Source organism: Euprymna scolopes, chromosome 1, assembly GCF_053919585.1.
Source record: "Euprymna scolopes isolate OS-2025 chromosome 1, ASM5391958v1, whole genome shotgun sequence".
In the NCBI taxonomy this organism is placed as follows: domain Eukaryota; kingdom Metazoa; phylum Mollusca; class Cephalopoda; order Sepiida; family Sepiolidae; genus Euprymna; species Euprymna scolopes.
This window is the reverse complement of record NC_136482.1, coordinates 19,405,973-19,420,460: the sequence shown is the minus strand read 5'-3', so window position 1 is coordinate 19,420,460 and position 14,488 is coordinate 19,405,973.

Genomic DNA, 14,488 nt, shown 5'->3' with positions numbered 1-14,488 from the left:
ATCACATTCAATATTCGTTTCACTCTTATATTCATAGTAAACTAGCGGGAAAAAGCCTTTGCAAAGCAAATCCCAGAAGTTTCAGAAACCTGGACTTATTTTTTTCCACATTAGAAGATACGACTTTATATATAAAAAAAAAACTTAACAGCGTAACGAAGAATATTTTCTATACATAGATGACACAATAATATTCCATTATCATTCTTCACTATCCCTCCTAGCGCATGCTCGTATTATTTTTCACTGCATTTCAATCCTCCTTTCTTACATATATACCAATGGGCCTTTATCGCAATATCGTCATTTTGTCTCTTGTACATCTTTCGGGCTAACTTCTCGCAACAACTGACAAGGTGTTGTACATTCTCACCTTTCTGCTCACACAGTCGACATCCGGACTTTCAGCCGTTTTATCAATGTGGTACTTCACATAATTTCGTACTGAGCATTTGCTCCTATCCGGAACATAGTAGGGCTTCTGTCCCAACCTTAAAGTCACATCACTCACCTTAACTGAAACTTTTAAATAAAATGAAATGACAGCTCAAGCAAAAGTTACGTTTAAACCAGGACCAAACTCAAAGAAAACCAACCTGCCTCCTCCCTTGAGGCTTGCATTTACGAATATTCGCGGGCTTAGAACTAACTTAGATGATGTTGAGTAATTTCTCCTTGTAAACACCCCAGATATCTTAGCATTAAGTGAAACTAACCTTCACTCCTCCATTACCTCTAACCACTTTAACATGCCTGGTTATCTCCCACTCTACCGTAAGGACTCGGACAGACATATGCATGGGCTTGGAGTCTATATTCGTAACACCCTCCCCCTGACTAGAGAAATAAAACTAGAATCAGACGACCAGGCCTTTATGTGCTTCAGACTAAATATGCAACACAATATTAGCGACTTGTATTTTCTTTACCGCTCTCCCTCAAACCAAGACTGTACCCTAATAAACAAAGTCTCAGACAGCATAGATATAGCACTCCCTCGATACTAGCGCACAAGTACATGTATTTGGTGACTTCAATGTCCACCACAGTAACTGGCTAGGATTCTCTAATCACACAGACGTAGCTGGTAGCGCAACACATAGCTTCTCTATATCCCATTCCCTATCTCAGTTGGTTACATTTCCGACACGTTTCCCAGACCAGTAAGATCAACATGCCTCACTTCTAGATCTCTTTCTGACAACGGTTCCTGATGACTGTAAAAGAAATGCATACAGCCCACACGGTAATGCTGATCACGCTGTGATAATGGTAGAAATCAGCCTAAATTCTCGCCCTAAAACTGAAGACCCACTACTCAAAACAACGAGGTATTACAAAAAGGTTGATTGGGACGCCATCAGGGAACTCATCAGAGATCCCCCATGGCAAAATATCTTTACTCTTCCAGCTGAACCGTGTGCAAATGAGGCCACTGAATGGTTCAAAACAGAAATTGAAGCACATGTGCCCACACGGAAATTCTATAGCAAGCCCCACTCTACCCAATGGTTTACTTCTGCTTTTGCAGCTGCCATTTTTCAAAGGCAGCATGCGTTCCGCATATTCAACCGACATAAGTCCAGCTCAAATAAACAGAAGTATATAGAAGATAGAAATAATTGTAAGAGAGTGATAGAGACAGCTAAGACAGATTACTCTGAAACCACCAGAAAACGCATCGAAGCACAGAAATTAGGAATCCGGGATTTTTGGAAAATCTACAACAACGTAGTAAATAATGGACAGTCGACTATTCCTCCACTACCAAACAATCATGAGGTTGCTTGCACGGCAACTGACAAGGCTAATCTGCTTGCCAGTCGGTTTGCCTCAAACTCCACACTGAACTCGGTACACCACTCCCTCCCTGATTTTCCTCTGCGAACAGACGCCACACTAGACGATTTGAAAATCATCCCTTCTCATGTACATGCTATTATAAAAACCCTAGACACTTCAAAAGCATGTGGACCAGATCTCATCCCGGCTGTGCTATTAAAAAATGCTCTGCTGAGATTGCTCCAGTTCTCTCCAAACTTTACAATAAATGCCTTAACGAATCTTGCTTCTGGAAATCCGCTTCTGTGGTACCAGTCTTCAAGAATTCTGGTGAAAGAACTGATCCACTAAATTATCGCCCCATTAGCCTCCTCCTGCTTTTCGCCAAAATATTTGAGTCCTTAGTTAATCAAGCCCTAGTCCAGCACCTAACAGCTGCTAAACCCCTGACTGACAAACAATATTGATTCAGGCAAGTCCGTTCAACAGCAGATATCTTAACTGTAGTTTCTTAACGTATATACCGTTCATTGGACAAAACAGGGGAGGGTAGAGCGGTAGCCCTTGATATATCTAACCCTTTTGACAGAGTATGGCACGATGGTCTTCTAAGGAAAATTAGATCATATGAAATCACTGGAAGAATTCATAATGTAATTAAATACTTCTTAAGTAAGAGAAAAATCCAAGTTGTCCTCGACGGCCGTACATCTAAACAATATGACATAAATGCGGGAGTACCTCAGGGGTCTATCCTTGGACCTCTATTATTCCTGAATTCATAAATGACCTCCCTGATAAAATTGTTTCGGAGATGGGTATATTTTCCGATGACACCACTCTCTATAACAGATATGAGGGGAAAACAAGTGAACACATATCCAAGGAAATGGCAGAAACACTACCCCTCCACCGTACTGTATACCGATACTCTATGGCTGACTGGGATAGCTTCCGTACATTCATATTTGATTTACCTCTGCACTCCGTGTTTAAAAAGGAAGTGTCCTCTATAGTATAAGATCTGACCGAATGGTTAATTTTAAGCATATACCAATTCATACCATCTAAAAAATTCCAACAAAAACCTAACAGCCTTGGTTCTCCCCAGAATGTGATGCTGCTATCGCGCACAGAAATCACTTTTTCCATAGCTACCAACGTAATAGATGCACTGAAACTAAAGCTGTTTTCAGGACTGCCAGCAACCACAGTAAAAGAGTAATAAAAAATGCAAGAGAGCTATATGCCCAGTTTGTTAAATCGAAGGTAGCTGATCAGTGGCTGGTTCCGACCAAGTTTGGCAAATAACAATTAGGATCCTGAACAGAAGCGTGTGTTCTATCCCAACCATTATCAACGGACCAGAAGTCATCTCATCAGCATCAGAGAAGGCCAAACTATTTGCAAAGAACTTTGCAGCTAATTCTACCCTATTCGTCGAAGGCCATCAACTCCCCATATTTCCTCCTATAACACAGAACACGCTAGGTAACATACAAATATCCGTGCATGAGGTCGCCAAGCTAATCAAGAACCTTGATTCCAGTAAAGCAACTGGCCCTGACGGCATCCCAATTATAGTGTTAAAAAAGCTTCAACCAGAACTTGCTCCCATACTTATGAAACTGTTTAAGCGCATCCTTAAGGAGAAGTGCTTTCCGACTCCCTGGAAGACCTCATCAGTTTGCCCTGTATTTAAGAATTCAGGTGATAAGTCATCTCCCTCTCAGTACAGACTAATAAGTTTCCTGTGTGTTATGAGTAAGTAACTGGAATCCATATTAAATAGAGAAATAGTCGAACATCTCAGCAGAAACAACCTTCTTAGTGACACACAATATGGTTTCCGCTCTGCAAGATCTACCGCAGATGTGCTGACGGTTATATCTCACAGGATTAGTGAATCTCTTGACAAAGGCTTCATTTCTAGGGCAATTGCTCTTGACATATCAAAAGCCTTCGACAAGGTATGGCATAAGGGTCTACTTCACAAGATTTCGAGCTACGGTATAACTGGAAATGTTTTCTCAATCATTAAATTATTTCTCTCCGATAGGCTCATAAGAGTAGTGGTAGATGGACAAAAATCGGAGGCCTGCAGTATTAATGCTGGAGTCCCTCAGGAGTCAATCCTGGGCCAAACTTTCTTACTGATCTACATCAATGACCTTCCTAAGCACATACTTAAATCATTCCTTGACATCTATGCTGATGACACGACCATCTACGGCAACACATCAAAGGATGTAAACGACAAAGTTCTCTCTGATTCTCTCTCCTCTGATCTCGAGCGCCTGGTTCAGTGGGGGAAGACGTGGCTGGTTACCTCTAATGCGTCTAAAACCAAACTCCTATCCTTACATCATCAACGCTCTGATCCCCATCTGGCATCAATTGGGATGGATGGTTCTCGTCTGGGAGAGGCCCCGTGTTTTGACAAGCTTCTGGGTTTGAACTTTACTCCTGATCTGAAATGGAACACATACATCAAGTCTGTTGCCAAGGTCGCTGGAAAGATGGTGGGATCCTTCTACCGCTCCAGAAGATATCTCACTACTGATGCAATTATCTATCTATCTATCTATCTATCTATCTATCTATCTATCTATCCATATAAAAGCCAAGTACGTCCAAGGATGGAATGCTGCTGCCATATCTGGGCAGGAGCTGCTAAAAACAGCCTATCCTGCCTTGACAGAGTACAAAATAGACTTCGTGGCTTAGTGGGGGATGCCCTTTTCTCTACCCTGCAACCTCTCTCTCACAGAAGAGACGTTGCGAGCCTATCCTTGTTTTATCGTTATTTCCATGGCAGGTGCTCGTCTGAACTCCAATCTCTGGTTCCCACTCGCCAATCTTTCACGAAAAACACCCGTCTAACCGAATCTACTGTAAAAAATTTCCCCCACTCTTTATCTGTGCCTAAATCAAAACGTGGATTCCATGAAAAAATCTTCTTTCTTAGAACTGCACGCCTGTGGAACTCTGTTCCGTCTGCCTGCTTCCCACCTGGCCACAACTTGGATGTCTTCAAGTCCAACGTTAAAAAATTCCTAATGAACCGCCCCCTTAAGTAAACACGTCATCAAATCTCCACACTAACGTAATGTACTTGCAATAACCCTTATACCTGAGTGGCTTTCGGGCCTTGATAAGTGGTGACCACTGTGTAAAGAAAAGGATGACCTCCAATCTGTAGTGGAATGGGGACAAAAATGGATGGTCACATTTAATGCTTCTAAGACTAAACTTGTTTCCTTAAATAACTACAAGAAACCTTCTCTACCACCAATAGCAATGGCCAAGAACACATTGCCTGAAAGTACTTCTTTTAAACTCCTCGGCCTAACGTTTTCAGGGAATATGAACTGGAATAGATACATTGAGAGCATTGCCTAGGCTGCTGCAAGGAAGGGTGGCTCCCTCTACCGTGCTAGAAAACTACTTAGGCCTGACACTATCCTGTACCTCTATAAGGCCACCATTCGCCCATGTATGGAGTACTGTTGTCACATCTGGGCTGGTGCATCTGCTGCTTGTCTCTCGCTCCTGGACAGCGTTCAAAAGAGAGTCGCCAACCTGATAGGTCCTGAATTGTCATCTAGGCTTCAGCATCTGTCCCATCGACGAGATGTTGCATCCCTCTGCTTGTTCTACAAATACTTTAATGGTGAATGCTCTGACGAACTGCAAACACTTGTACCTCCCCGACGTAACTACTCCCGACAAACCCGACAAGCTACTAAGTCTCATCCCTTTACAGTAGAGATCCCTATGTGTAAGAAAGCCTTTTACTCCAATAGTTTCTTTCCCAGAACTGCGGGTCTTTGGAACTCCCTTCCAGGATTCTGCTTTCCCAACTATACTGATAGGCAGAAGTTCAAGTGTAATGTGAACAAACATCTTTCTACTCATCTCCCTTCATAATGAACCTGCTAACTAAGTCCCTGATAGTAGCCCCCTGCTTCAAAGTGGCACTGTGCCTTGTTTGGGGTGAAAATTGAATTAAAAAAAAAAAGAAAGTACATAGAGCCCGAGCAAAGCCGGACTGCACTGCTAGTATATATATATATATATATATATATATATATATATATATATATATATATATATATATATATATATATATATACTTGTGACATTATGTATTATTCATAATACAAGTGCAGGCGATAGTCAGAATACAATTGCGAATTAATTCTATTCAGTTATTCTATTCAGTTATTCTATTCAGTTATTCTATTCGGTTATTCTATTCAGTTATTCTATTCAGTCATTCTATTTAGTTATTCTATTCAGTCATTCTATTCAGTTATTCTATTCGGTCATGGCTGATCGAATGAAAGCGTGTTACCCTCGTGGATTAAATAAAAGATTCTGTTCGACATTTCGTGCAGATCCCCGAGTCAGGCAGAAAGATTCTCGAGTTCGACAAGATACACCTGAATAAGATCGGAGGTTACATTGGCCGAATAACACTGATGATGAGGACAATAGTCCGAATAATCCACGAGTTCCTAATCCCGATCTGAAACAATCAGAAACATAAATTGTCAGCAAACATGTATTATCATTGCCTATTTAAACCCGACAATTAATGTTGCTTGGAGATAAAAAGAAAGAAAAAAATACAAAAAAGTGAACACCATCAAAAAAAAAAAAAAAAAAAAAACATCGTAGGAAATCTAATAAATTATCCAATCAGATAGTCGCGTCTAATTTCGATTTGTAGTTTCCATTTTTAAGCAATTATTTGAATCTGATTCGAGATGAAATTAAGCCTGTTTTGTGGTCGGATGCAAACTATAAAAGTCGTTATCGATCTGCAACTGCGATGTTAAAGCTCTAAACAGACGATGATATTTCCTGAATCAAATTGCGCAAATAACCTACTGATCTAGATTGCAAACAATTAAAACGACACGAGCAAAATGAAACGAGAGATTCAGAGATCAGCATATAAGTTGCATAATAATATTACGACATAATAACGTTGACATGCCGGCTTACGATACATCACCGAAGTTAAGCGACGTTGAGTCTGCTCAGTACAAGATGGTGACCATTTGGAGATACCAGGCGCTATATGTATTGAGGTAAGGGGTATGTACACTATTTCAGATAAACATTCCTGCCTTGAACACATAAATGAATAATGATCCTAGCTTTAATATTCTGTGTAGCTTAATCACCATATATATTTTTTAACTTACTACCTAGCTCTACCTTCGTATTGAGTACTGTTGAAGTAAATACTTAAAGTTTACGCATAAATTTATACTTTCGTATATTAATTTATGTGATTAAATTAAGTAATCATAAATATATATATATATATATATATATATATATATATATATATATATATATATATATATATATACGTCTATAGCGCCAGACGGCAAAAAAAAAAAAAAAACGGCCGTGTAGCCGAAACAATAATGTAACTTAACAGAAAGATACGGTAATAAAAAATAAAACGCAAAAAATAAAACGCATATTTGCTCTACAACAGTATTGAGCACTTTCTTCAGTTTTTATTAATTACCATCTCCACTTAATATATATATATATATATATATATATATATATATATCATTGATTCAGAGGAAAATGAACATGTAGATTAGTTATTTAACAAACTAATTGATGATATAGAAAGGAATAGGAAAGGCGGGTGAATGAGGGAGGTAAAGAGGGAGATAGAGAAAGTGATAGGTAGTGTCAAGATAAAATAAAGATCTCCTTCATATGAAATTTCTTCCTCCGTTCCTTTCATTTCTGATTCTCTAGAAAATTGGCAATACAGGAAATGGGAAAACGAGAGTCATATTAATACTTGAAGAGGCAAAAGATTTTGAATGGTGTCCGAATAAATCCGAACAATAGAACAAGTTTATCGATTGGTGATCATGAAATTATCATAACAGCGGGAAATCTATCATGGCTGAATGGTTAGACTTTGAGAAATCAGAAACAATCAAATATTTTCAACTTATAATGACAAACTATAAATCAGTTCACATTTAATTATGAATTCGGAGTTATCTTCCCACTGTCCCTGGCACAATGACAATGATCTTTTTTTGGGTCCTCCCAGCTCCTCACAATTTGGGGTTTTATACTTGACTTTCCATAGATCCAGAAGAAGACGAGAATGTTATTTTTCCATAACATATTTATGGAAAACATGGCAGGGGCTCATATTGATAAATATTTATAAAATCTCATCTGTGTCAATGCAATCGGTGTCATGATGTGAAAATATCAGACTTACTTGCTAAACAATGACCGAGTTTCAGTAGATTTGTTTTTAATATGTATCCATCTCTCTCCAACTTCTTTCTCGCACTCTCACTCTTTCTGGCTCTCTCCTTCTCCCCCTCTTTCTCCTTTTCCCTCTTTCTCGCTTGTTTTCGTTATCAGAAGAGAAATATATAATTAGTTGAAACTGCAGGCGTATTTTAACCAGCTCAACATTTCAAGATTTTAAAATGGTGTTTCAAATGCTAAGATAAAATAAGTTTCTAATTTTTATTTAAGAAAACGTGCTGTTTGCTTATTTTATACAAGTGTTCAATTCCTGCACCAGGATCCCTGACAGTAATGTCACCTAATTATGCGAAGAATGCGAAGAGAAATATCAAGCCGAAGTAAGCGACGACATACAAATCCCTTGATGTAAGGGACGTTATATTGTCTCTGTATTATCGTTTATTTCCCCGGGAAGCTGGTTGCCATGCCCAGGACATAACGGCCCTTCAAGAAATATCCCCATGGTGCGGACACACTAGGTTAGACTTGAGTAAAAGTGCCACAAGTCCCATTGCCAGCTATTTTCTTTTATTTATATCTTTGAGTTACCCATTAGCTAGGCTAAAATCCACTCGAGAATAAGTTTATGAGGTTTTCAGTTGGATGATGAAACACTGCTATAAGAGCAAACGATGGAAGATAATAGCTAAAACTTTATTCGTTTTTTTTTATAAAAATCGCTCCTGACATAACACGAAGCCGCTTGGTGGAAGAAACTAAACAAAAACTACAACGTAAAGGAAAAAAATATGTATGAAATGAATAGATTACGACCTAGAACAGCAATTTTTACCTCTTTGTCAGAAATATCGTGCATGGAATGTGGATACTAAAAGACAAAATGTAGTTGGGGCTTCAAAGGATTTGTTTATATTTTATTTGAAGACGACAATGTTGCATAGCACAGGGAACCTTGTTTTACAAATATTAAACTCTGGAAAAAAGCTTGGTTCATTTAAATTTCGTTTATTTATAAGTAAATAGATGGGTTTTTTCCAGTTGGAGTTAAAGAACGAGTTTTTGTTGTGAATGTTTTACAGGGAGGAACTAGATAGGAGATTCCATTTGTAGTGATATATTCTCTGGAGCGGTAGAGTGATCCAACCATTTTCCAACGACTCTAACAAAAGGTTTCGTGTAAGTCTTGCATTTAAGGATTTCACATATATCAATTTGAACGAAGGCCAAACAAGCGTAAGTTAAATATAATGATTAGCTTACCGTTTTTTAGAAAGGTATTTTTCAGAAAAATGAAAGAGTATAAACCTAGAAACAAACATAATTGTACTTCTTACAAGTACCGGTGACTCGACGAGGCAAAACAAGCACGTTCCCACATATATATTAGTATGAAAATGAATGGCGTTTCATCCTCGTAATTAAAATAAACCCGGACGATTACTTAACTACAACTTAACTTAATTACCATGTATAGTTTCATAACTTACTATCCAGCTCTACACACGTATTGAACACTGTTGAATACGGAAACGATACATAAAATATTATACTTCCCCATATCACATGATGGACACATAAACAGTGGCGAAAAAAAAGTCCGCACTTGTCATTTTTCCAAAAACGTAAATTTAAGTTGAATGTAACCGTTCAAACAACCTATACCTCATTTGATTCGCCTTTTATTCCTCTATAATTTAACCTGTTCATATTTGACTTTTAATTGAAGTATCCTAGTGTACACGTCAATTAAAAATATTAACTTCAAATCGAAGAGGCAAAAAGAAACTCCACATTGGGAAATTGTTATTTAAATGTAACTTTAGAACATCAATGCAACACAAATCCAACAGGAACACAATGAACTAGTTAATATTTAGTAACATAACCATTCTGCAATTTGACAACCTACAAACTTTTGGGCATTCCTTGAATTAGTCTGCAGCAATATTCCGGTGAAAAGGCATCCCACTTCTCTTTAATTTTTGTCCAAAATTATTTCAGATTTGAAATTTTATCATTGCGTAGCTGTTGCTTGATGTAATGCTATACATTTTCGATAGGATTGAGGTCTGAAGATTGTGCAAGCCAACCCAAACGCGGAATATCATGCTCTTTCAGAAACGTCTTGACATTGCCAGCTGTGTGAATGGGAGCATTATTCTGCATGAAGATTCGGATTATCATTCAAATTCTGGCCAAAGTAGGGTAGAACATGCTCAGGCAACATATTATTGTACTTCGTCGAATTAATTCGACCTTGCAATTGATATTGAAAGAAGTTACAGTTATATTAAGAAATTTGATCCATCTAAACTATGTAATGACACATGGTTAGCAATAAAATCTTTGAAAATTAATGTTCTGAAAGCCATTCTAATAACTGGAATTTTTAAAGGCGAAACTGTTAATTCTTCGGATTATCAGTATTTCTAACATACCATTTATACAGCTGTTAATAATTAATGGTACAGATACATTCACCAGTGTTCAGATATTTACTGCTTGAAACTAAATTTTAATTATTTCATTAACAGAATTGATTACTAATGTTATATTTATATATCGTTCATTAAATAATTAATATGAAAGGATATTTAACATTTTTCAGATATGTACTATGATATAAAATAATAATTGCAATTCCTACACGATATTTTGAAAGAAGAAGGACTTAATAATAAATTATTAAACTAGAAAAGAGGATTAGGGTTACTGGAGAGACCTCTATAAAATAAAACGCTCCTACTGCTCCTATCTTCTCGGGAATATAGAAAAAAAGCCATTACGAATTAATGTTTTGTTTAACCAATGCACGAAAACGAAATATTCAAATATATCATAGTTTTTATCGTTATTTCCATGGAAAGTGGTCGTCTGAGCTCCAACCTCTGCTCCCTCGCCAATCTTTCTCGAAAAACACCCGTCTCGTTGAAACCACTGTCAATAATTTTCCCTATTCTTTATCTGTGCCTGAATCAAAACGTAGATTCCATGAACAAAGTTTCTTTCTTAGACGTGCACGCCTGTGGAACTCTCTTCCGTTTGCCTGTTTCCCACCTGACTACAACTTGGATATCTTCAAGTTCAACATAAACAAATTCCTGATTAACCGTCCCTTTAAGTAAGACACTTTATCAAATCTCCATTACTAACGATTACTACGATATTATCCCATTGATTACTGTACACGCAATAACCCTTATCCCCGAGTAGCTTCCGAGCCTCGATATGTGGTGACTACCATGTAAAAAAAAAATAAAATACAATCTGGCAAAGCCAGGTATTTCAGCTAGTATGTTTATAAAATACAAGGATAAATATTCGTATTATTTGAATTATTTGAACTACTGTTCTTATTTTGAGTATTATTTACACAACGTTTCGCTAATAACCATCAAGATTAGAACAATAGTCCGAATAATACCAATCATCCCTCATCTCAAATGTTCAGAACTGTAGGAAGCTCTATTGCAATATAAGTAATGAGACAATTAGAGTTACATCTTTTATCAAGTTAACAGCAACATTAAAATCTATGAGCAGTTCCAGTCTGGTATTCACTTAAAATAACACTGTCGGCGCTACTTATGGTTATATACTATGAAGCAATGGAATGTTCTTTCGACTCCAAGTGTAATTTCATTCAAAATGGACGAAATCATGAAAATAACAAATCGCACTTTTCTTTCGTCCATTTTACATATCCTGTTTTCGACACCTTAATGTTTCCTTCTTCCGATGGGCCGGATTTAACACTTGCAATATTTGCCATTTTTGTCGGTAGCCACCTTGTAGCTTTGACACGATCAATGGATGTAGAGAACGAACCGTGTCATATTATCGACGTTCCCATTTGATAGTGCTTGGCATAAAGGTATACTTCACAAGAATACCAGCTATAGAACATCTGGCAATGTCTTCTCAATCATCAAATCCTATATTTCAGATAGGTTTATACAAGTAGTCGTCAATGGGCAGAAGTTCAAAGTTCAAAGTATTTACATCGGCACTCCTCAAAGATCCATCCTTGGATCAATTTACTTCCTTATCATCATCAATGATCTCCCAAATCACATTCTAAGTTCATTGGACAACAACACTACAATTTATGTGTTGGATAATATGACTCCTGGGCGAAACTGGATTGCCCAATGGGCAGCTGAAACAAGAAATGGCACTGTGATCGTTCAGTATGAAATATTTTATAAGAGAAACATTTTATTGAAATGGGCTAGGTACTTAGAACATTAAAATTCATGTAATATATATATATATATATATATATATATTTATATATATATATATATATTACATAGTGATCACCACTTATCAAGGCCCGGAAGCCACTCAGGGATAAGGATTATTGCAAGTACAGTACATTAGTGTTGAGATTTGATGAAGTGTTTACTTAAATTCCTAATGAACCTCCCGTTCATTAGGAATGTGTTAACGCTGGACTTGAACACATCCAAGTTGTAGTCCGGTGGGAAGCAGGCAGACGGAACAGAGTTCCATAGGCGTGCATGTAAAAGAAAGACGCTTTGTTCATGGAATCCACGTTTTGATTAAGGACCAGATAAAGAGTAGGGGAAATTTTTTACAGTGGATTCAGCTAGACGGGTGTTTTTCGTGAAAGATTGGCGAGGGGGGACCAGAGATTGGAGTTCAGACGAGCACCTGCCATGGAAATAGCGATAAAACAAGGATAGGCTCGCAACGTCTCTTCTGTGGGAGAGAGGTTGAAGGGTAGAGAAAAGGGCATCCCCCACTAAGCCACGAATCTATTTTGTACTCTGTCAAGGCAGGATAGGCTGTTTTTAGCAGCTCCTGCCCAGATATGGCAACAGTATTCCATCCTTGGACGTACTTGGCTTTTATATAGATAGATAATTGCATCAGTAGTGAGATATCTTCTGGAGCGGTAGAAGGATCCCACCATCTTTCCAGCGACCTTGGCAACAGACTTGATGTACATGTTCCATTTCAGATCAGGAGTAAAGGTCAAACCCAGAAGCTTGTCAAAACACGGGGCCTCACCCAGACGAGAACCATCCATCACAATTGATGTCAGATGGGGATCAGAGCGTTGATGATGTAAGGATAGGAGTTTGGTTTTAGATGCATTAAAGGTAACCAGCCACGTCTTCCCCCACTGAACCAGGCGCTCGAGATCAGAGGAGATAGAATCAGAGAGAACTTTCTCGTTTACAGCCTTTGATGTGTTGCCGTAGATGGTTGTGTCATCAGCATAGATGTCAACAAATGAGTTCAGTATGTGTTTAGGGAGATCATTGATGCAGATCAGGAAGAGAGTTAGGCCCAGGAATGACCCCTGAGGGACTCCAGCATTTATATTGCAGGCCTCCGATTTTTGTCCATCTACCACTACTTTTATGAGCCTATCAGAGAGAAATGATTTAATGATTGAGAAAACATTTCCAGTTATACCGTAGCTGGAAATCTTGTGAAGTAGACCCTTATGCCCTACCTTGTCGAAGGCCTTTGATATGTCAAGAGCAATTGCCCTAGAAAGGAAGCATTTGTCAAGAAATTCACTAATCTTGTGAAATATAACCGTCAGCAAATCTGCGGTAGATCTTGCAGAGCGGAAACCATATTGTGTGTCACTAAGAAGATTGTTTCTGCTGAGGTGGTTGACTATTTCTCTATTTAATATGGATTCCAGCAACTTAATCATAACACAAAGGAGACTTATTGGTCTGTACTGAGAGGGAAATACTTATCACCTTAATTCTTAAATACAGGGCAAACTGATGAGGTCTTCCAGGGAGTCGGAAAGCACTTCTCCTTAAGGCAACGCTTAAATAGTTTCGTAAGTATGGGAGCGAGTTCTGGTTGAAGCTTTTTTAACACTATAATTGGGATGCCGTCAGGGCCAGTTGCTTTACTTGAATCAAGGTTCTTGATTAGCTTGGCGACCTCATGCACGGATATTTGTATGTTACCTAGCGTGTTCTGTGTTATAGGAGGAAATATGGGGAGTTGATGGCCTTCGGTGAATAGGGTAGAATTACCTGCAAAGTTCTTTGCAAATAGTTTGGCCTTGTCTGACGCTGAAGAGATGAATTCTGGTCCATTGATAATGGTTGGGGTAGAACACACACTTCTGTTCAGGATCCTATTTGTTATTTGCCAAAACGGGTGGGAACCAAGCCGGTGATCAGTTACCTTGGATTTAACAGACTGGGCATATAGCTCTCTTGCATTTTTTATTACTCTTTTACAGTGGTTGCTGGCAGTCCTGAAAGCAGCTTTAGTCTCAGTGCATCTATTACGTTGGTAGCTATGGAAAAGGTGATTTCTGTGCGCGATAGCAGCAGCACATTCTGGGGAAAACCATGGCTGACTGTTAGGTTTTTGTTGGAATTTTTTAGATGGTATGAATTGGTCTATGCTTACTATTAAC